Below are 25,145 nucleotides of genomic sequence, written 5' to 3'. Positions count from 1 at the left end.
TCAATACTTCTCTTTCTCTCTCTCCAGCTATTCCTAAATCCTTCTCTTTCAGACATACACACAGAGTAAAAAAAAAAATTTAGTATAAAAATACACTCCAGAGCGTAAGATCCCGTCGACAACTTTCCGTGTGACGGCCCACCATGTCAATCAAAGTAGGAGACAGTCTCGCCTTTTTTTTTCTATTTTATTTCTCCCAGAGATCCTGCAGGCCTCTTTACTTTTTGCTTGATCCTGGTTTTGGAAGATCCAGATAGAGAGAAGAAAAAAAAAAAGCAGAGGATAAAAAAGGAATAAAGAGAAAGATTTCTTTTTTTTTCTTTTAGGTATTTGGAAGTGAGGAAAGATTTTTTTCTCACGGATTTTTTTTTTTTTTTACAAAAAATAGTACACATAAAAAATGAGAACCGTGTAATGTTGCCTTTCATCAGCTTCTTAGAGATGGGTTTGGCTTCGAAATTGACAGACAGATAAATTTTTCTGTCTTCTTCATGTTATTCGATTTAACTTCTGTGCTTTCGTACCTGAAATGATTGAAAACTTCTTGTGAGTCTGATGCAATTATACTTCTATATTCAGTTTCTAAGTGCGAAAAAATTGTTATTCTTACTTTTGTAAAACAGATAAAAATTCTTCTAAGGCCGGGATTACACTATAAAAGTTGTGTAGAAGTGCTTTTATACAACTTGAAAAATACAACCAATAAACTGATCGGTTGCATTTGCTCGAATGTAACCGTTCATCTTATTCGTTGTATTTTTCATGTTTTATACAAGAACTTTTACAAAACGTTTACAGTGTAATCCCGGCCTAAGTATAAAATTTAATTCAATCAACTCTTTAATTGATTTGTCTATAATATCAAGAAATTATATTAAAACTTACAGAAATACGGAGTTTCTGCTATGATAATAGAAAGATGTATATCAAACCTCGTTAATGAGTCACTCTTGGGAGAGCAAAAATATGACTTGATATGCGGAGTGACTCATTAAACGGAGTAAGCCATAGCTGTGCCATTTCCTGCCTGAAGATAATAGGGACTTCCAAAAAGTGATCTGGTAAGCGGAGTGACGTGTTAACCGGGTGACGCACTAAAAAGGTTTGACTGTATATGTCTTTGTCATATTGATGAAACAATTCACATTGAGTCATTTACAATCACGTGTTTTATTAAGTTGGATTAAATAGAGGGTGGGGTATTGTATACATTTTGAATCGGCAATCTTTTATGGTAGGCCTGTCTGTACTTGTATTATTTGAGAGTTCAGAGTGTTTGGCATTTAAAATTGCTACAGGCTGTTGGTTAGTGCAGATTTTTAAAAATCTTCAACTTTTATATATAAACAGCATCTTAATAAAAGGGTGATGAATGTTGTTCAATTTGATGAGTTGGATTATTGGTTTTTTATGATGATGTGTGCATTAATTATGAATCTGCGGTTACGATATTAGGATGCAGAACAGAAATGGACCGTGCATGATAAAGCATGGTCGTACCGGAGAAAATTCTGAGTTAGAAGGAGAAAAAAAAAATAATTAGGGTCCTTATCATGGGATCAAAATGACCCCTAGTCATATATACATTCATATACACTTGCAAAAAAAAACATATGCGAGGTCAGACATATAACGAAGAGAATCAGATTATACAATGAGTTCGGGCCCCCTTATTTTAGGGTAGGTACCAAGAGGACCCTTAGACAATATGCATTCAAATACGAGATTCAAAGTAACATGTACTAGTATAAATATACACACAAAAGTGCAAGACTGTACAAAACAAATAAGTAAAAATATATAATAAATAGAGGGCCCTGGAGCAACACCAGCTAAAGCAGAAAGCCTTCGCTCTCAGTATTTTCGATGCCGTGACGTCATCACGTTCCGGCCTTTTTCTTCCCCGACCGAAGCTGCCTGTCCCTAATAATCGCCATTACCACAGCCGTTAGCACGCACGTGCGTGCAGTTTTTTAATGATAAAAATTTCTAGTTTAAATGTTTATTTTATTTATTTCTTGGCAAGGAAATAAACAATATTGTAAGTAAAATATGTATCTCTTAAGTTTTATATCAAGAAATATTCAAGTAATATTGTACAGCTTTCAAAATTTCATGAATTCTCTCTTTTTAAAATTGAATGCTTGTAAAATAGGGTATTTTATTTATGGAATAACATTAATAAGACAGAGATACAGTAGCTCATTATAAATGTGGGAATTTATGTAATGAAGACTCTCCGAAACTCTATTCCAACCACGATCCGATATAACGCCTAAATTATTTGGCCCGGATGGTGGCGTTACAACGGGGCTCGACTGTATTATATGTTAAAGAAATTTCTATTTTTTTCCATAGAAATTAGCCAATTTCTCGATGACTTTATTAATGTATTGGAAACACTTCAAAAGGCAAGATTTCAACTATACATAAATTCTTCACATAAAAACAACTTGAAATATTCAAGTGATTATTATATCATTGATATCAACGTGGGAATAGTGTATAATCATAGAGTATTAAATAGAATTTTGGCCCATGTATAAATTTGGTCAGATACATATTTTGCCTGTCTTGTACATAGAGATGGCTCGTTGCTTCACAATGTAATTCTCGAAATTGATCCAGGTTTGGATGTTATTGGCTTTATTGTTGAAGCCATCGCAACTGATAATTGCATCAATAGCAAAATAGTGGGTTTGTTCACTAGTCCTCATATAAATTTCCATGTAAATCATCGCCCTTCACAATAGGCCCAGACCATTTTTTTTCCTGATAGTGCATCTGATTAAAAATATCAGAAAATCTGACTGTATTAAAAAATGGTGTGTTTTCCTAGATAGAATTTTGCCCCCGCCTACAAATTTCGTTAGGTTCATGTTTTGCCCTTCTTGAACATAAATCGCACCTTGCTTCAAAATATAATTCTCAAAATTAATCTACGTGTGCCAATGATGTGTACAGAGGGTGTATTTTCGAAATAGACTCGCAATGCGTTATGATAAACATCTTTGAGTTCTTTAGAAATTACAAAATACTGTGGTTGATGAATTGGGTTTTCCATGTTTTAACTGGAAAATATATATATATAAAATATATAATATAATAAATATATAATAAAATATATAATATAATAAATATATAATAAAATATATAATATAATAAATATATAATAAAATATATAATATAATAAATATATAATAAAATATATACAAGTACTAGTTAAAAAGCCAGATTTGGAAAATATAGGCAGGTACTAACAATATTTCTTTGAGGTAAGTTTTAGAATGTGGTGGATTCTGTGGATTTTTTGCTAGCGTATTTCTAAAGAACCTTCGAATAAAAATGTACTTTTAGAAGTTATAAATAGTTAAAAAAATTTATGTGCAAAAAAAGAAGCTGGTGACATTTTCAAAAAAAAACATTATTTTTGAAATAGATTTTTACTACTTGAATCACATCTTAGAATAGAATATTATGCATCTGTATATGAATAAGAATCGTGCAATCATCCGTATGCAATCCATAGTGGAAGGTGCAAAGCAAAGTATATTTGTTTATTCATTCACTGTTTTTTCTTCCCTTTAATAAAATACACAGTACATGAAAAAAGTTCCTTTTACATATTTATTTTTTTTTATAAATGACTGAAAATATCTAGTGAATACAGTATTGCACGTGTCTATCTTAAATAAAAAATAAAGGATATTATATAGTTGAAATTGGTCTCAATTTTCTTTTGGTATTCAATGGATATTTTTTGGTTAAAATCAACAGAAATGAAGTTCTGAAAAATTAATGCTCTTGGGGAAGTTTTGACGTCAAAGGGTAATTTTTCAAATATTGTCAAGTTTTTATTAAAAACTCTGGTCCTAATTGATACTTGAAAATAATGTTGAATTATGAGTATAAACTCGTCTATATTCCAGTGCTCAATTCTTTACTAATTCGACCTCTTTTTCTATAACATTAAGACAAAATATAATAGCAACGTGGGTAAAATATATAACATATCGGCGTTACAGTGTGTGGTGCTGCTGGAAAACGATCTTACAAGGAAGATGGGTTTTGATGACGGATCTCGATGACGTCACGTATCTCCCGGTTAGGCTTTCTGCTTTAGCTGGTGTTTCCTGGAGTAAGACCTGAAGGACCCTAAGTCATGTACATTCATATACAATTTCAAAAACCATGTGCGAGTTCAGGCATAACAGCAATAATCAGGTTATACGAGGAGGAGTATATAGTAGATACAAGTAATACATGTCTCATAACATCCTCAAAAAATAGAGAGACAGTATTTCGCAAAGTCTGCAATATCGCCTTCCAGAAGAGTGATAAGATGTACCAGAAGATGGGGGGGGGGGTACTAGTTACGAATTCATATAGGATTCTATGGGATAACTCGGGAAGGACTCGGGGGTGTAAGAGAGAGAAAAATTATGGGCAGGGAGCTGATGAACAAAAAAGTTTTGGAAATCATGGTCTACTCCAGCACATGGTAAAACATTCCACAAGCTTTTGTCCCGTAAGAAGATTCATATAACGGTCAAGGATTTTCACATTATCCGCATCAGCAGTCATTATCCGCATAGCAGCCCATACTACACATACTATAACTGCCGAAATCTATCTCTCGTCTGTCGAAGAATTTAATTTAACCGTGTCTGCAGCCATACGTACTGACAAGGTTGCTAATTAAATTCGTAGATAAAATACGTGCCACCGTGTATACGGGTAATAGGGAAAATGAGAAAACAATCAAGAGCACGAAAAATAAATCAGTTATCAATTATACATTTCTAATTATGTGTAACTAGATTTCAGAAAATGTATTATTATTGCTCGATAAATGTGTGGAAGGAGCAGTTTAATTGACCGATTTCTTTTCTAAAACGTTCGCGCGAGTGGCGATACATGAAAAAGATGGAAGTCTCATTTTTACAAAGTGCTCTGTTTTCCTACTGTCAAGTGGAATCATCTCAGCAATGAATCAAGAAGAATCTCGGATGATACGGAGAAAGGTTATGTAAGTATGTATATGTACGCTTGGAACCGAGTAATTTTTCTTCTGAATTTCTTCAAGACTTGACACATTGCCTTCGTTGTTTACAGTAAAGAATGAATATTGCTGACGCAGTCTTAAAGCTGAATGCTTGGTGGGATATCAGGCACCCCTAGAGTAATTGGAAAAATCTCTCCTTTCCAACTAATGAAAAAACAAAAATCTATCTAAAAATATCTAAATGAACTGGACACGTATTATAATTAATGAGTATAACCCCTTAATAATAAAATATACGACATCTATAATGTTTAATACTTATCAAATATTCCTGAACGACTTATGGAATCAACAAAAATAAATTTAACCCGTTAAAAAATCGACAAATTACGATAATTTGAGTGTAAAAGAGTTTCATTGAAAATTTAATCTATAATCACTGTACTTGAAACAGAGAAGATTAACTCTTCACAATCAAATATTAAGAAATGTAAAATATTAATACTGTATACAGAAACATTTCAAAACATTTCTAAAAACCCAACCTGATTATGAAGCTAATACACTCCATATTTCTATGCATTATTCAATGATACGAATTTCAGGGATTTAGTTTCTCCTTTTTCCGAATCCCTCTGAATTCATAGAAATTTAAATGAACCGGTAAAAAACAAAATTTCGAGTTAAAAAATAAGTAAAATTGAAAGAGAGAAAAAAAAAAAGGAAAAGAGCGGCAGTGCATAGTTGATTTAATATTTCCTCGAGAACTCCTTCTCATTTCCCTTTAAATTAACCGTAACCCGCCTGCCAAGCGCTACTTTACAAGTTAATGATAAATAAATACGAACACTCTTACACGGGAGGAAAAAAAAAATGAAATAAAATAAGGTGGAAAAAAAGAATGAAAATGGAAAAAAAAGAAAAAAGAATAGCACACAGAGCGAAAGAACTCACGTCAGAATTAATCAAGCTTATTATTATGCATCGAAAAGAAATCATTTTCTTGCAAGAAATTCGCTCTCAAAGAAAAAGAAACAATGGAAAATAGAAGAATGAATAAAAAAAAATTTTTTTTTCTTTCTTTCTTTTAAACCTCTCTTTTCATCCACATACGACGCATTTAATTAAAAACAAACACATACCGAGAAGATAAAAACAGAAAATGAATAAAAAAGTGTACATATATATTTTCGCCGGAAATTTTAATCAAAATTCTTTTGTATGGAAAGTAGAAAGAACAAAAAAATAAAAATAATAGTAATAAAACAGAGCTCAATGAATAATAATAAAAAAGAAGAAAAAAAAAAATAAAACTAATGCATAAATAATTCATCGAATTCGGTCTTAATAAAACCAACGTGAATCTAGATCCCGAAATTCCCATCAATATACAAATTGGATTTTTTTTTTTTTTTTTGCTTTATTATTTATTTAATTTTTCAATGTAGAAGTTTTTCCGCTTACGAACATGTGTATTCCGTCGTTTACTGCAATCAGATGCAATTTTATTCTATTTTTTGCGATAATTTTTTTTTTTTTTGTTTTACTCAATATTATTTCTTAGAGCAGCAGTTATCTAAGAAAATTTAAAGGGGAAAAATTTCTGCTCTCACTGTGCAATTTTCTTATCTTCGGACCCTCCCTCTTCCGACCACGTACGTTATGAAACAATCCGGTGGAAGGAGGAAAAAATAAAATAAAGGATGATGTTGTATTTCATTAAATATTTAATTAAACCAAGGTTGTATGTGTTGTGTTGTATGATGAAGCTAAGGAGGAGAAGTTTTGTGGAGTGAGTTTTATGTGTGTACGTAAGGTGGGGGGACCTTATACGTTGTCGAAATAAATTAAAAACCATTTCCCTCCCCTTCCCTTATTTTGCGAGACTAAAATAAAATTAGAAGGAAATCCCCCCCCCACTCCCACCACAACTTTGCTTTATTCTTCCATCTCTTGTGTTCCGAAGGGAAATCCTAATATTGATTCAAAGATTTGATTAGTGAGTGATTATTGCTCTAGAGTAGATTTAATGGTTTTCAGTGATTAAAATCTAGTAAGAGAAGAATTGCTACATGATTATTTCATTCGAAAGACAGATTAACAAGGGCTTTCTTTTTTTATTTTTAATCGAATTTTATTATTTACTTATTTTTTCGTTTCTATTTCGTTTGGATCTTATGTATAAATGTTAAGTAATTTCCTTTGCAATTTTTGTTATAAGTGAAATGAGTGAAAATAATTTGTAATTCGGAGGTGGTTTCAAAAAGAGATTTTAATCAGATTTTACTTAGATTGTATTGTCCGATGTTGTGTATTTTGGAATGAATCTGTTGCCTTTTCGTAACGTTTAGTTGCCGCAAAGATACATAAAAACGGATACGCGCATTCTCTGAATAACATTCATTGAAACAATTTGTTTTTTTAAAGAACAAAAATATCATAAAAATAAAATCTTCACTCACTGTCGTTTCGATATAAATGCGAAATAGAGAAATTAAGGTTTTGGTTCATCATTTGATGCATCAGAAATTATGTTTAATTTAAAATTTGTATATAGAAACTAATGCTTGCTTGTTTTGATACCATGTGTAAAGTGAATTGGCCATTAAATGTTTTCGTGATCACTAAAATTTTTGAAAGATCACAAAGAAACATAACTATAGGCTGTAATTTAACTCTTTCATGCACCTATATGACGAGAGATAAATTTTTCTCAATAACAATTTTTGGAAATAAAAACATATTAGGCATGTAATATATTCAGGCACATAGATATACGTTATGTTTGTGTGTGTCCCCATAGGGATGAATGACAAGTTGGTTCTTGAAACTGTTAAGAGTTCCCGAATCAATACTGTGCAATGCTTCAATGTTTCTCGAATAATGAACGAACATATTCGTACATAATAGGGTTGAATATGCTATAATATTTATCACTATTTATTTGAAATTCGGTTTCTATTTTTAGTTTTCATTAATATTATTTGGAAATTTATTTAGCTATATAGGCTTATACAAATATTGTTTAATTTATACGTACATGTTTATCAACAATTTATTTAGCACAATATAACGGTTGAATGTTCAGTGATTATGAAATAATAATATTTGCAGAACTAGAACAAATTTGTGTAGGGGTCTACTTAATAATAATTAAAATTACCGTTCCATGACTGAATAAGATAACTTATACTGTTACAAGTAAGAAACTAATCGTAAAAAATTTCCATTGTTTTTAAGAGATAAGATTATAAGTACGAATTTTTTTAATGAAAATTTACGAATTTTTGGCATAAAGATAAGATATTTTTTTCCAGATATTATGCCGAGGTGAATTTGGAAAGAGAAGTCTTCTGGTTTCTGCTGGGAATCAAATCTCGGTCCTCTTGCAGTCCGGGCAAATGTAATACCATAACACCACTAGAGACCAAAGCCTGCTTCTCTTATATATTGGACTGGGGAAAAACATTTTTGGCATAAATTTGCTCAAAAATGCAGCAGCTGGATTTTTAGTTGATCGCAAATACAAATGCAATAATTTGAAATGATCTTAATGTTATTGCCCTTGAGTTTATTTCAATTCATTTGTTCTCAGAATTCCATCCAGTAAAAATACAAATGGGCAAGTATTCCCCCTCGTCAAGTAAAGTAGAGCGGGAATCGTTAAGATGTTTGTAAAACTGCGACGGGGAACCAAAAAAATTAAGAAGTTTGGTCACGTGAACAACGTTTTATGTAATTTAGTAGTTCGGTAATTAAGAAATGAAGAGAATAAAAGAAGAGCAAACTGAAGGTTTATTGCCTGTTCTTCATTCCAACTTTATTCATTCTTTGAAAAAGTCCAGAATAACAAAAGGGGATTCGGACGAGTACGGTTTTAACATGCAACAGGGGAACCGAATAAACGGGCTTCGAACTTCGACAATCAATCACGGGTTCCCAAAGAAGATAGAAAACTGTTACGTGTGGGTCCCGCGAGGGAGGTGGGGCCCCCTCGTCTCCCCCCCCCCACTTCTCACTCTGCGTATTGCCCACGGCTTTCTCTCTCACACACACATATATACGTACTCACATACAGATGGAAATGGGTACCACTCCTCCATCCCTCTCTCTCTTTCTGTAGCCTCAACTTACCTTTCGTAGAAGATTAATGGAAAAATCGCCCAGAAATACCAGTCGCCTAGAAAACAACAACATACTACAGTTTCCGCTTGCGTAGGATTCGCAGGTTGTTGTTATTATTTTTTTTTAATACGTATACACTTTGCTCGTTTTCTTACTGAAGACGTATAAAGTGAAATTTCCATTCAAGGGAAAGAGAGTGAAGTTTAAACTCCCCCATGAATTGTCTTTGTTTACGACTCGAATAACTATTTATTTGTATGTAGACATAAGGGTTTCGGAAGATTTACCTACAGCTAAATGAAAGCTCTGAGTTTTGTGGTACATTCATCAGCAGTGTTTCAAATATGGCAAGAACGTTACAAAAAATTGAATTAAAATTTAAAAGCTGATTAGAGAAATTGCGTATTGCTACTATCTGCGCGTGAAATTGGGTGTATCATGTATAAAATACGAATAATTACTTTCATATAAAATTACCAAAAATACCCGGCGCTGCCCGGTTTCCCTTCATACTAGGATCACAAGAGAAGAGATAAGCCATTGCAAAGAAATATCATGTGTAAAACGTTTTTCCTTATTTCTTTAAATATTTCGATTAAAAAAAATATTTACAATATTTACCTTTCTATAATTTTTTGTGTAAATAAATCTAATTTATTACATTGCAACCCAGGCATATAAATTTTTTGGTAATGTGTCCAGCCCTGCTGGGCTATACAGAAATCTCGATATAGCGACACTCAGGAGACCCAAAAATCATCGATGTATAGGGATCGTCGTTGTATCGAGAAACGGTAGTTTAATATTAGACTACAGGTATTTCCAAACACGACTTGCAAAAAATATTGTTGTACAGGGATTTGTCGTTGTAGTAAGGTTTCACTGTATATGTAAAATTTGGCGGAGATCAGTCTCAAATTTTGTAAGTCTGTTGAGAACACACACAGAAAATATATTTTATATACACAGGGTGCATAGCTAACAGTTTGCACGGGAGTTTACTAGCGAACTGTTGATCCTAGAGGCATAGGCCTACTTCCAATTAGGAAAAAGTATCTAAATAACGTGTGGACAACAGATACGCAATAATTAATTTTGCAAGGGGTTATACATCGTTATAAAAATATAAAACATATAGCTATATATATATGGACTATGGAAATATAACCCTGTGATCGAAAAACCAATCAGAAAGCTGTTGCCCTGTCTTGCATGAGGCTAACAAACGAAATTCTACATTTCTAAGTGAAATATTCGCTGAGACATTTGAATACAAAAAGGGAGAAAAATTGGGAAAAAAACAGCACAAATGAGGAAAAAAACATTTCCGTTAGTTTATTCTGATTCTCCCCTATTTTTCTCCATTTTTAATTTAAATATCTCGGCAAATAGCGCACATAGAAACGTAGAACTTTTTTTTGTTGGCCTAAAGAGATACAGAGCAACAACTTTCTAATTGGGTTTTTGAGCATAGGGTATCCTTATAAAAAGTTAATTTTTTTATTTCAATATAATCCCTTGCAATATGAATGACTTATCTGAGGTCCACATGTTATTTGGATACTTTTTATAATTGAAAGTATTTCCCTAGGATCAACGGTTCACCAGTGAATTGTGCTGCCAGTTGTTAGCTATGCTTCCTGTAGATGAATTACAGTATTGTTTGTAAATAATCGAAATGACTTTAATTAGAACGTTTCCCCGCTCACAACGTTTTTTCATGAGAGTTTTTTGAAAAGCGTTATAAGCGGGATCCACTGTATTTAATATGTGCAAGGTGTTAGATAATTTTTTTTTTATTTGAAAAAAAATTTTTTAATTATTATTTTAAAATTATTTTTATTTTTTAAATATTATTTTATTACAGTGAAAACCCTCTTAACGGACATCCCCCTCAGATGCGTCACCTCTCTTTTACTGCCAAATGAGAATTTCTCCTTGTATAGTAGAAGTATGCATTTCAAACTCTCGATTAACAGTCTCCCCTCTTTTACGGACGAATTTTTTTTGTCCCCAAAGAGAGAGGATTGCATTTTTACAGAAATTATTTTTATCTCTTTGATGAAAAAACCATAAACATAAACGGAAGAGAATATTTGAAAGTTATAAATGTCAAGAATTATTCCAATGCTTACTTGGTAAAGAACCTATTCCATTCAAATACCATCAATATACAATATATTTCTCCTTTTTACATGAAAATGCCTTTCACACAACAAACGAAGGGGGATGAAAGAAGAGATCAGTGAATCACTAGTGGGCAATTGTCGGAAGAGGGTGGAATAACCCTACTCTCGCACAACAGTCTTGTGTCGGCTTACGTTCTTGTAACAATGGCATACAGTAATACTTACAGCTTTCCATGGAAGCTGACAGATCGGTCGACCTCTCTCTTTTTTTTTAAATCTGCTTTAAAAGCCTCAAAAGATTCGACCTCGACCTTGTGGGCAATGCATCTTTTCGGATTCCCCTTCTCTGTCTATTTTTTTTTTCACGTCCGTGCGCCCCGACATTTTTCTCTTTCGGTTTCGAATCGCGTGGTGGTCATTCCGAAATCATCCAGCTTTGAGAAATTGAGGAGCTGCAGCCAGACAAAATTTCATTGAAAATAAAAGTTGGAACACAATTCTATCTCAACACGCAGGGTGTCCCATAAATTCAAAAAGAGGTTTAAAAATTCATAAAAATTTAATGAATTAGTATGTTTAAATGCGGTTTGCGAAAAAAAAATCATTCCCATGAAAACGGATTCTTTTTATCTTTTGAAAGAAGAAAAGCAATTTTTTTTTTATAAAATTCAAATTTTCGTAGGTAGAGGACGCTGCATGAAAGCAAATAACTGGAAATATGCAAATAAGGGTCCTATGAAATGCTGGGTGCTCATTTCAGAATTTTGCTGTTACCAACGCTTACGTAAGGCTCGCCGGAACTATAGGGGGCGGGGGGGGGAGTGCAACTTCTACATCACCTAAAATTTAGGGTGCGGCAAATTTTAGATGGGAACAAAAAACAACGCTATAAAAAGTTATTGAATTTTAAAGCGGTGGGGGGGGGGCATCAAAATCATGTTTGCCCCAGGCGGAGAAAGAGCACAATAATCCTAGTTACGGCCCTGTATAATGTTTTCATTAAGATGTTGACATCGGCAGATAAAGTACGAAAGGTGAAGTTATTTTAGCGGCCACGACATGTTTCTCAGCCACAAATCTCCGGATGAAGCTTCATGAACATTTTGGACAAATAAGAAATTGAGGAAAGTTTCAGGTACAATCACTCCTTTCAGACTTTCATGCAGTAGGCTACCCTCTATCGACAAGAATTTGAGCTAATTTTTTTTCCCGTACCGAAGGAGAAAATCTCCCGTTGTGGGAGTAACTTTTTTTTGCAAACTGCATTCAAATATACCAATTCTTTTAATGATTTTTTTAAATATTAGTGAATTTATGAGACACTGTATGTTGGGATGTAAATGGGATGTGAATCCCGTTATTATGCATAATCGCCGACCATTTTGGTAAGTTTGAAAAATTTTGCGAATTTATAAAATTTACAGCTGGGGCTCGTATTGGTAAATGTGATATATTCAATGAATTACTTCAATTTATCTCCTAACCAGAACTTGGCCCGCCGCTCTATCTCAATGAAGAGATATAATCAGGACTAAATTTACCGGACGTTTTACTGAGACTTCAGTCCAGGATGATGGATTTGATCGGTAATGTTGATTGCGTTTAAAAATGTTGTTAAATATAAAGAAAGCCGATATCACAAGACTGTGATTCACAACACGTATTTTCATTTAATTTAATTTTTTTGGCGAAATTAGGTAGCGAAATATCCATCACGTACGGGAGAAAATATGATAAGTGGTTTAATGTGAGTGTTATTTCTGCATTATTTCTTCAATATTTATCAACTCCATTCGGGAATTACGCATAATCATCCAGCAAAAGTAATAAATACCCCGGTAAAAGTAATAGATGTAGAATTTATCAAACTTAAAGAGACGATTGGTGATTAGGCACAAGCGATTTTGGATACATATAATCAGCGATTTTGGATACATATAATCAGCGATTTTGGATACATATAATCAGCGATTTTGGATACATATAATCAGCGATTTTGGATACATATAATCAGCGATTTTGGATACATATAATCAGCGATTTTGGATACATATAATCAGCGATTTTGGATACATATAATCAGCGATTTTGGATACATATAATCAGCGATTTTGGATACATATAATCAGCGATTTTGGATACATATAATCAGCGATTTTGGATACATATAATCAGCGATTTTGGATACATATAATCAGCGATTTTGGATACATATAATCAGCGATTTTGGATACATATAATCAGCGATTTTGGATACATATAATCATCGATTTATCACATTTACCGTAACATGTTATGCACACACCTAACATTCTCATAGTCAAAACTTACACCCTCCTAAATCCTATAAATTTATGTCATGATATGATTCCTAAAGTATCATCAATTCAGTAAACGAGAGCAGTAGCGGGTTTATGTGCGGCTCTACAACATTCCCATAAACATTAGTTAGCTTGGAGACCTTAATTCTATTTAATATAGAATTTTTCCTCAAGAAATTTTTCAATAAACCTTTTTTTCCTTTCACAACACTGCTGTGAAAATGAATATCACGGAAATGTTGGTGTGTGAAATTTACTTCTGTATTCACTCATCGTATCTTGACCAAAGAGTAGCATAATCAATACAGTATCGCCAATCTTATAATTTCTCCCTTATTTTTGCCGCTTCTCGATGTAATTCTTTCAATTAATTCTGTCGGTCGGCGTGGATAGGTTCACCCAATCCTCTCATTGCTTAATTAATGGTTTAGTAACTTCTATTGCTCCGGGCAAAAAAGTATCGAGTGATTAATTGGTTGAATACAAGAAGAGTGGGTAGAAATCATCGACCCTTTTGCGAAAAGCGTTTGACGCAACTTCTTTTCTGTATCCAGTGTTTGTTGCTCATTTTTGAAACCATTTCTTCTTTCTCCGGTCGTGATCCTTCAAGACCTACACCCTTGTTTTTTTTTCTAAAATAGCTTCATCGTTGTATAAAATTTAAAAAATTCCTTTATTCATTCACCATTGTTTTATACCATTCGCCAATGTGTGGAATTTTGGGAACTTCTTCGTGGTATTCACTGAATGTCCAAACCAGAATTAATTTTTTTTTTCTGTTGCCAAAGTTTAATATTTTAAAGCGTAATGAGAAGGAGTGTAAGAAGAGACTGGTTGGTGGTTGTGTAGCTTTTGCTTGCATGTAGGGGAAACTGTTGTATCGACCATAATCGACCATAATAAACCTTGCAATACTGGAAATAGTTTTGACAGTATTGCTTTGTGGTTGATGTTTCTGGAGCCTGAGAGATTAGAAATACATAATCTTACAACTGAATGTATTAAGAGATTTCTGATATATTTTTCTCTAATAGGGTTGTTAATAAATGGAATAGCTTACCCCCGGAGGTAGTAAATTGTAACACAATTGACACGTTTAAAAAGAAATACGATAAACATGTTGGGGTAAATCGAAAAGCTATCCATTCTTAGAATAAGACAACCAAAAGTATTCTTTATGGGCATTGTATAGTATTTTATCATGTGTATATATTCTCTACAATTTTTATTCATTGCATTTTTAATTGGGTTGCTGTATTTTTGAAATATATGACATCCATATTTTAATGGGCATCTTTTTCTCAGCCACCTCGTTGGGAATTTTGTCTGTTGTGGCGTTGTATTTGTATTTGTATCTGTCAAAGCCCTGGTCCTAACGGTGACGGTTATTCGAAGTTTTACTGTATTGTACAAAAAAGTTTTCTTTATGTAAACGTTTGCAATAAAGTTGTCATTTGTAATCAGGTTGGCAATCATTTTAGCTTACCCTGGTATTTCAACTGGTTACGTTACTATGCGTATCAGAAGTTTTTCCACGTTAGCTCAGAAACGTCAGTTCGGCTGCACTCGAGCTAACCAATCAATCTAATTGCGTTCCATATTATTCAATTCGTAGATGATACGCGAATGTAATTCGCTTCTGTTCTTCTTTCGGCGGAAACACGACAGCGTTACTTACTAGAATTATTCCACGGAGAATAACCATTTTGAGGAAATTCATCTAGGTTATTGTGGTAACCAGCCCTGCCCGAAATAGTGATATATTCCAGGAAGGAAAACCCCACCTGCGCAAGTAGAAAAAAAAAACTATTGCCAGAATCGATGACCACGGAAAAGATCCAGTAGGAGAGAATCACTCTCGAACCAAACAAAAGTATTTTATCTAATTTTCTTGTTTTCGATCTTTTTGCATTACTATAATTGAATACTGTAGTAATAATAATAATAATAATAGAGAGGAGACGTTGCGCGCTGATGTTCTCGAAATATTGAAAAATGATGTTATTCATTTAACAACTAATCAATTTCGTAACTAATTTCCAGAGACTCTGATCTTTTTATTATATATCTATTAACGTTTCATTTTCTGGGAAACGTGTTTAAAATATACATTTTTCGTGAAAGGGTTCAAAAAGGGTAGTTTGTGTATTTTTGTTCGGATCGTTTGATTTTTCACGTATCATTTAAGAACTCGTATATTACAGAGCATTGGATTCAATTCTGAGAGCCATATTGGCAGAAAGATGTAAATTTATTAAAGATTATTCAGTGAAGATTTAAAACACGCTCAATCCATGGCCCCGTGGGCGAAATGTGGCCCTCGTAATCCTTTGATGTGGCCCACGATCTCAAATCTAATTTTGTTTAAAACAAAGAACTGAATCGTTGTTCATACTAATATGGTTTGGGCATTTTTTATGCGACGTTGATTATATCTGAACCCCTTTATTTCCAGCTTCCACTATAGATGCTAATGGGCCTGCGATTGAAATAACATAAAAAATCCAATGCAAATATCTACCATGGAAAAAGGTGATCCTAGTTTGTGTTTTCAAATGTTCATTTTGCTGTATAAAAATGTATAAAATATTGGAAATCACATGAAATATTTCATTCGATTGCGTGGATAGAACGACCGATTACCAAAGTAGGTCCGCGGAATACTACTAAATCGCTCAAGTGGCACCACTCCAGGTTTCCAAATCATTCAAGTGGCAAGCGTTCTCTTAAAGGTTCAGCACCCCTGATATCAGGGTCGTGACTAGGATTTTTCCTGCCCCCAAAACTTTAAAATTTGATAATTTTTTAACGGTTTACTTTATTCCCACCTAAAACTTCCGCCCCTAAATTTTCCGCCCATGCAGTTAGCCCCAATTCTCCCCCCCCCCCACCATCTAGTTTTTTCTCTGCCTAATATACAATCAAAGCATGCAAATAGAGTAGAAACCCTCCCCCTCCATTGGGGACACACATGGCGAACAAAATCGTCCATAAAGGGGAGTTGACCGTTAATCAGGGGGTTTGAAATGCATACTTTTAGTATACGAGGGAAACTATTACTTGGCCGTAAAAGAAAGATGACCGTAAACAGAGATTTTTACAAATGTTAATTTTAGAACTAAACATATTCGGAAAAATAAATACATAAGGTCCCACTTATGATGCTCCCGTTGGGAACGTTTTCCCGCTCGTACGACTCATTTTCGTGGTCTCAATTTTTTTTCCTATGCCGATTACACTCAGAACTATTGAAAAGCGTTTTTTTTTACACTTACGAAGTTCTTCACGGTGGTGTTTTGAAAAACGCGTTATAAGCGCGATCCACTGTAGTAATTTATAGTTTTCTCTGGGTAGACTAGCCTGTATCAGGCCTAATTTATAAAATGTTTAAAATTGAATCATACGTTATGGAGAATATAAGGTTTTACGACTTTACATGGTACATGTGACAGAATTCAAACTCACAGCCTTAAGTGAATTTCTGTATACTCTTTTCTTGAGTTGAAGAAAACATTTCCCAATGTATACGTACTCGTACATCACTCATTTTCGTTGAAACTTTGAAATGAAAGAGTTGAACTTGACAATGGGGCAAGTAAGAAAAGGACGTGGGAGGGTGTTTGAACCCTCCAGCGTATCGGTCCCAGGACACTCATCTCCGGTGCTCTGTCACAATACGTCAGGAAGTTAGAAGGTTCGTTAGCTTTTTACTGCGACAAGCCAGAGCTCTTTAGCATTTCTGTGAAAAGATTCGAAAATATAAAAAAAAAGGAGCATCCTATTTTTATCTCATTCTTTTATGTTCCACTGGATGCGCACGTGCACCGAAGTAACCAAATATCATGTTTGTATTCCCATGGATCTACACTCAAGAACTTTCAACTTATTTTTCTCACTTTTATATTTTCCCTCCCGTTCTTCTTAAATTAAAACGGAGGAGAGATAAATACATGGGAAAATTGCATTACTTAAATTTAGTTAAGTAAAATAAAATGAAGAATCTGATTGGAAATATAGCCGATGTTCGTTATAACGGCCCCTCGGACGTTATATTAGAAGGTCACTATATATGCCGAACTTTGAAAAGAAGAATTAGTTTTTTTCTTAAGAGAAATCTAATAGTGCGCGGAAAAAAGTTGAATGATTTTTTTTTCTTTTGTAATGTAAGCAGTTGTAAAGAAAATGCTACAGGTTACAAAATAATTATTGAAATAATTAGTTATATGAAAGCACCAATCAAATAAATTGTCGAATATCAAGATCAGACACAATTTTTTCAAACGAAAAACGCCAATTTTGTACATTTCTTTGGAGAAAAGAAGTGGAACTGAGCTAGAGTTCGGACGTTGAATTTGGATTGAATGTCATTATTGTTGTGGCTGTGTCAAATTGATTGTACAGCAGATACCTCCGCAACCTCTTGTATACATAGTATACTCCTTCACTAAATATTTCTTGACCTTTAGAAAATATTTTTTAACTTCCGTTACAAAATGTTTCCAAATTACGCGCACTTACCTAAAATCTCAAAATTTGTTTGAGGGGGAGTATACATAAGAAAATAAAGGAATTAATGCTTTATACAGTGTCCCCGTGAGCCAAAAGTTCCATTTTTTGAAATGCATACCTATCTCACACTAAAAAGTCATTTGCGAAAAAATTCATATTTTTAAATGCAATATTTATCTAGAGATATTAACTATATAAGATCACTGTGTTTTGGAAACTTATGACAGTGTTGGTAAATTTTCATTGGTTCAAAAGATACCATTCTCAGGGAATGTACACAAATAGAATGAACTCAACGCTTTACTTTTTTATTCAGAATAAATAGCATTTGCATTTTTTAACAATTTTCTTGACAATTAATTTATTTTGGCAATTACATTTTTTGACAATAATTTTGGCAATTACAGAACTCTTTCAACTTTAAATTAAATTTACATTCTACAATTAATTTACCACACCCTCAGTCATTGGCGATAGATACTGAAGTCAAATATCTCCGTTAATATTGCATTTAAGAACATGAATTTTTTTGCAAATTATTTCTGATAGCCATATTTACATTTCACTAATTAGAAGTTTTAGCTTAAAGATCCCCGTAAAAAAAGTTAATTTTTATATTTTCCTTCTGCATACGATTCTTTGGGAAATTAGAGACATTTTGAGTAACCTCACGTCATTTGAAAACCTTTCGTAATTGAAAATATGCTTTTTAATTCAACGGTTACAGAGACATTCGCTGAGCATATAATTCGAGACAGTTCGTATTGAATGAAAATTAACATGGGATGATTAGAAAAATTCATGTTCAAGCGATCGCAATAACGCACGGTCATTATCACGGGCATCGACTGCACCTCGTATGTGTCTGCTGAATCTAAAATTTAAATCTGACTCTATTTGATGTTACACACATTCTAGTGCCACAACGAATGGCAATCAAAATTGATCCATATGATTAAATATGGAGACAGATATGGGGAAAACTTGTTCAAGTACAACGTGATTAAAACTCGTCCAGTTGGCGTACAACATGAGTTTGCTCGAACATGAGTTTATAACTCGACTGTCTAACGTTCTGACAAGAAGGAGGTCACTTCCCTATGAAGCAATTCCGTATGAGTATGTGATGACGTGTTTTGATCTTAGTAAATTTTCCCGAGTGATAAATTTTTCTCCTAAACGACGGACTAACCCTCTTTTTTTTTCTACGTTGGTTGCGACAACAACAGAGCGTCTAGTGAAACTTTACCAGCCTCTTTTAGTAGAGGTGAAGCTCTACAGATGAGAGAATAATAAAAAAAAAAATTCACTACGTATATAGCTTTGGTAAGATGAAGGTTTTCCTCGTGGTAGTTACGCCCCATCATGATATCTTTTCTCAAGCGTCGTCGACGTCGTCGTCGCCGTTTCATAATTCATTTTCCAAGGGGCACTCCTTTTCTCTCTCTTCCTCATCTCTTCTCTCTTTCTCTGAGATTCTCAACGAAGATAATTCTCCTTTCAAGGATCGCGAGCTCAGACACAAAGACAAACAAGGAGGAGGACTTCTCCCATGAGATATCCCATTAGACTGGATAATGGGATAATTCCATGTACAAGGCATTCTGTCCAAAGTGAGATGACCTTCTTCTCTTTTGTTACATGCCAGAGAGGGAGGGTGTAGTAGTAGCAACGAATGATACTCTTCTCTATGTCTGATATGTGGATGAGGGACATTCTTTTGTTGGAATCCTGTAGTGATCTACACAGTGTAGCATCCGTTGGTCTGTCTTTGTTTTTAGAGTCCTGTAGCTGGGTAACTAGCCCGATTCTCTCGCTGGTAGGTGAAAGAATAGAGAAGAGAGAGATTCGTCTTTTCACTTTAGTTCTTCATTACAACCCTTACCTAATAATAACGTTATTCACAAGACGAATGAACTATTCTCACGTGAATTCCCCCCCCCCTTAAGGAAAACATCATTAATAGAAAATTCCAAGCCAGCGATAATTAAAAGTTACGTTTCTGTCGAAGAGCTGCTTGTTTGCTTGACTGGAAAAACTAATTATTATCGTTCATTATTACTTTCCCATAACAGGCCCTGCGTATAAGGGTTTTCATTTCCTTCATTGACTTGCGACAACCTTGTTTCTTGAACTGATATATTTCAAAATATGTCTCACACACACACAAAAATGCTGACTTATAATTAGCTCAAAAAAAAAGTCCTTGAATTTATACTAGGAAAAGTATGAGTAATGTTTTTCATCAATTAGGAACAGCAACTAATGAAGTTAATTGAGATACCAACTATGTTTCATTGACTTTAAACATCATGCAAAGAAGAACGATCTACAAAATTTTCCTCAGAACCTTTCTATTTCAAAAATTCGTTCTTTCATCACCTCTCAATTTAAGCCAACCAACAGCATCTACCACCCACCTTCGATCATTTCATCGACTCCCAGGGGGTGATACCGTCCACTTTGGGAAACGCTATTATCCCAGTACTTAACCATATATGCACGTCACGCACACATTCCTTTGCAGAATTTCTAACGAATCGGTACATGCCGGAATGTGTGTTCTGAGTTTATGTATACAAATAAGTGCAAATACAAATTCAAATATATGTATATAGAAATATCCTCTTCGCTTGTTAATGCAAGATTCCTCGAAAGACGAGTTATTTTTTATTAGATATTGATTACAAGGAAGAAAATTCACGGGGACATGTGAAGGCAGAGAGGGGGTTCGTGTACCCGTGGATGCAGAGATGAATTTTCTTCCTTTTAATCATCATCTCCAAAAATATAACCAGTCTTTCGAGGAATTTTGCGCAAACGCAAATACCACAACAGACGAATTGCCCAACGAAGTGACTGAAAAAAGATGCTCATAAAAATCATGGATGTCGAATAAAAATAAAATACAGAAATCAAATATAAAATCATATTATCTCGAAAATAATTAAGAGTGCATAGCCTAATACACTGCCCATGATCCATGCCATTATGGATCTCGACAAGCCGATATTCCGTCAACCCTGAACTTCCGACAAGCCAAAATTATAACAGCGCAATTCGTAAAAAAGATCCAAATGCGCAAATGACGAAGGTATTCGAGAAATTCCTCAATGGAAACTTGAATGAAAAGTGTGGAATCTCGGGCTATCAACTTATTAGGAATTAGATGGATAGATTTCAAGCAGTCAAAATTTTAGACAGTTGGGATTTCTGTATTCCAAGGATTTCAAGTTGATTGTGATCCTGACCCAAACTCCACGAAATATAAAGGCCAAGCAACAGGCAAATTGCTCAACTAGGGTAGCTGAAAGTAAAGGGATAAAAGAAATACGGATGCCATGCCTAAAATACGTCATGCCAAGAATGTCAAGTCCTAACGTATTTATGTTGTCAGGGTTGAGCTTGTTTCATGTTCTGCTTTTTGCAGCCATCTGTGCCTTCCATACTTTGAAGTGAAAGTGGTAAATGCTTGAATTTTCATGTCATTTTGGGAAACATTGCAAAAGAACCTGCTTTGTCAAAAACAAACCATAAGCGGATACAGACTTCTCGTACGGGAAGGGGGCGAATGACCCAGGGTTCGTGTAGTAAAGGGGAGGGGGGGGGGAGGAATATCCATTTCCACCTTCATGCGCATGGAAAATATTACACATTTTTTTGTTGAACGGAGAGGACGGTCGCCCACTTCGCCCTTCCACTGTACGTGGATATGAGTGAAAATCTCATAGCTGTAGAGGGGACTAAAATAAGGGTATTTGAAACCAATAAAGCACCAAAAACGATTGAACTTCACAAGTTTCATTCGTAAAAACTTACACTAATTAACAAAATTGGCTCTCAAATTACTTGCATTATTTCTTTTTGACATTACTTGACCCCTCAGATAGCACGTATCTTAAAAAACGCACAAAAAATTAATTTGACTGTTCCCGCCATGGAGCCCATATCCCCCCCACAAGATTATCAAAAATTAAAAAAATTCTAAATATTTTCGCAAAAAAAAAAATTGCAATATATCTAAATAAAATACCCCCGTGCTCCGTATGCTAATCAATTTCTAATAATTCAAAATACCTTTGAAGGTTAGTAAATCGAGATGTCTTTGGAAGAGATACGTTTTGTCCCCCTCAAAAAATGAACCCGGCGTAAGCCCCTATCGGATATTTGAGGTTTACACCACTCATATTAATCATATAAAATTGGGATACACACCAAAATCAAACTAAATTCAAATAGAACAGTTTTAAAGTAATTTTAAAACATCAGGCAGATTGTTTATCGTTGACTGATCCGATTAGGATTTCACAAACCTTAATATTTTTCAACATAGCTTATAAACCTTTACACAATACATTTTCTTCTTTTCTCACAGGCTGATGATTTTTTGATTAAACGTATCGAAAGTGATTTTAAACTAAAACAAAAAAAAAATATATATATATATAATAACTTATATATAAATACACATAGAAAGAAAAATCAAGAGTATTAAAAAAAAAAAATTCTTCTGCTTCTTTTGTTGTGGTTTCCCCCTAATTTATTTTTCCTTTTTTTTTTTTTAAAAGAAAGCAAAAGAAAATAAAAGAAGAAGAGAAAAAAAAATCAAAAGAATAGCTGTCATTTCCAGATATTTCGGTGAAAATTTCGTTTTTCTAAAAATGAAGACGTTAAATCTGAAAATATAAGAGAAGGAGAGAAAAGAAGTAAGAAAAATAATAAGAATCTCGAGCTCAAAATGCATGCGATAATTGATGGAGCTAAGAAGAGAGATTGGCGACAGATGGCCTTGTAAGGCCCCGACCTTTTATACTAAATGATGACCTAAAATGACAAAGCAATTTCTCTTCGAGCAAATAGAAAAACCCCAAGCAAGAAGTCGTGGGAGAAGACGGAGGAGAAACAAAAAACCAATTTTCGTGTAAGTTTTGTAGGAAGCCTTCTAAGTTCTTCGAGAATACGCGAATATATACTAACCATATTTTTCTTCTCCTTTCTGATATTATAAGTTTTTCTCTTTTTTAAAATAACTTTTTATTGAAATACATACCTATCCAGTTGATGGGATTTTTGTTTCGAAAAAAAAAATGTATTTTTTTCCTTCTCTTCTTTTCTTAGATATTTATTTTCGATGTTAATCGATAAACTTTTACGAACGAATATTTATGAAAATGATTTTTTTTTCTTGCTTCGTTTATTGGATGGCCGTCATTTACTTATCGCAGGTGTTGTAGATTACAGGTCATATTATCTGAGGTCAGCATCGTTATTATTATTACCTGTTTTGAATCATTTTATTATTATATATTTTTTTAATTTTCTAACGCATGTAATTTGTATGCTTAGTATGTTCGGTTTTCGTCAAGAGACAATGTTTATGTTATGTAATAAAGATAGGACATCCATTTTCCAAATTTGCATATGTATTTCGTGGATATGAGATTAATGTTGCTCGAACAATATATTTTCTTTTTAATTAATTTTTTTACCCATTTGAAAAAGTCTTCCCGAAGAGAGCAAGCAGACCTTCAACACGATATTTACGTAACATGGAAATTCAAGGATTTACTAACACTTCGAAGTATAGAAGGGAGATAGCAGTACCGGTATATACTTATTTCATAGTATAACCCTAATAATATAAGTGCGTTCGAGTCAAGCACATATAAACACACAATACGTTTCAGGTATGTAACCAATTCATTAGAAATTCCTCAAAGTATTATTCTCGAGATGTGAGTACGGTTAAGTAGTTGTAGTTCTAATACTACAACTGTGTGTGTCACTCTATTAATGAGAGCACTGATAATACGTGTACGTAAAATGATCATTTACCAATGGCAACCGGTATTTATTTTAATTGCAAAAAATAAATTTTTTAATTGCATCTAATAGATTACGTAATTACTACTATTCTCCTGATGATACACTGATACATATTTTTCTACGACAATTCAATTTTTTCGATAATCTGCAATCTCACAATTTTTTAAAAATTCATAAATTTTAATTTTTTCTTTTTTATTATTATTATTTTTTTTGCTTCAATTATTGGGTGGTTGTCATTTACTTTTCACAGTTTTAATAGGTCTGAGGTTAGCATCTTTATTGCTTTATTTATATTACCTGCTTTGAATCATCTTTTTTTTTTTTTTTTTTGGTGTTTGTAATTTGTATGCGTGGTATATTATGTTTGGTTTTTTTTGTAAGAAAGAATATTTGCGCAATGTAGATAGTTAGGAAATCCATTTTTCTTTATCTTCTATTCATTATGCGTATGTATTTCGTGGATACGAGATGAATGCGGTTCGAACACCAAAAGTTAGTCCTGTCTTTTGCCACTGATGACACGTGTAAGGAAAAATGATTATTTATGAATTACAAGTAGTATTTCGTCTAATAAATTACGTAACAACAACTTTTTTTCTGAGGATGGATGTGCTGATACATTTTTTTCGATGATAATTTAATTTTTTTCGTTAACCAGGGATATTTACTAACAAAAATGAACCAGGATAATTTTAGACAGCATGCATTTACGCAGTAAAGTTCCTTATGTAAGCTACATGATTAAAATACAATTCATGTACGATACGGGATTTCCCACTAGAGAACTAGAGAAAAGGAAAACTGACAAAATTATAGTGAATATACGAAAAAAAAATATTGTAAACACATTTATCCTTTTTTTTTCAATTTTATCAACTATAATAAACATATCCTTGACATGTTTGCTGAATGACAATGCAACTGGTAATAATAATAATTATTATTATAAAGTTGGGAAATATCTCCAGAACTTATTGTTTTTTTTTTTGTGAAGTTTGATATTTATTTGAAGCGTTTCAAGTTTGTTTTTTTTATATATATTGATTCAAGGTTATTACAATCATGTATTAAAATCATGCTGTTTTCAAAAATCGATAAAAGGATTGGTTGATAGGACAACATTAACACATATTTATTCGTTAGCGCTTAACAGGTTTTGCTTCCCAGCATATTTGCTACATAAATGGAGCAAACATGCATGATGCAGACGGTAATAAATTATAATGA

General features: G+C 33.5%; 1 long non-coding RNA gene across 1 annotated transcript in view; it reads right to left on the bottom strand.

Annotated features, from left to right (window-relative positions):
• Positions 1-12: 12 nt before the first annotated feature.
• The window catches only part of LOC149086732 (uncharacterized), a 41,261-nt gene continuing 16,128 nt past the window's right edge, over positions 13-25,145 (bottom strand). Inside the window, exons 2-3 of the long non-coding RNA XR_016192514.1 lie at positions 409-524; positions 13-234 (exon numbers count right to left, since the gene is read on the bottom strand). This is a non-coding gene — a long non-coding RNA (uncharacterized LOC149086732). The remainder of the gene's footprint in view (positions 235-408; positions 525-25,145) is intronic.

Source organism: Pholcus phalangioides, unplaced genomic scaffold, assembly GCF_987345545.1.
Source record: "Pholcus phalangioides strain wild (caught in Gottingen) unplaced genomic scaffold, Ppha-v1.0 ptg000004l_1, whole genome shotgun sequence".
NCBI lineage: Eukaryota > Metazoa > Arthropoda > Arachnida > Araneae > Pholcidae > Pholcus > Pholcus phalangioides.
The sequence above is the reverse complement of the archived record's forward strand: the minus strand, read 5'-3'. Positions and strand labels throughout refer to the sequence as shown.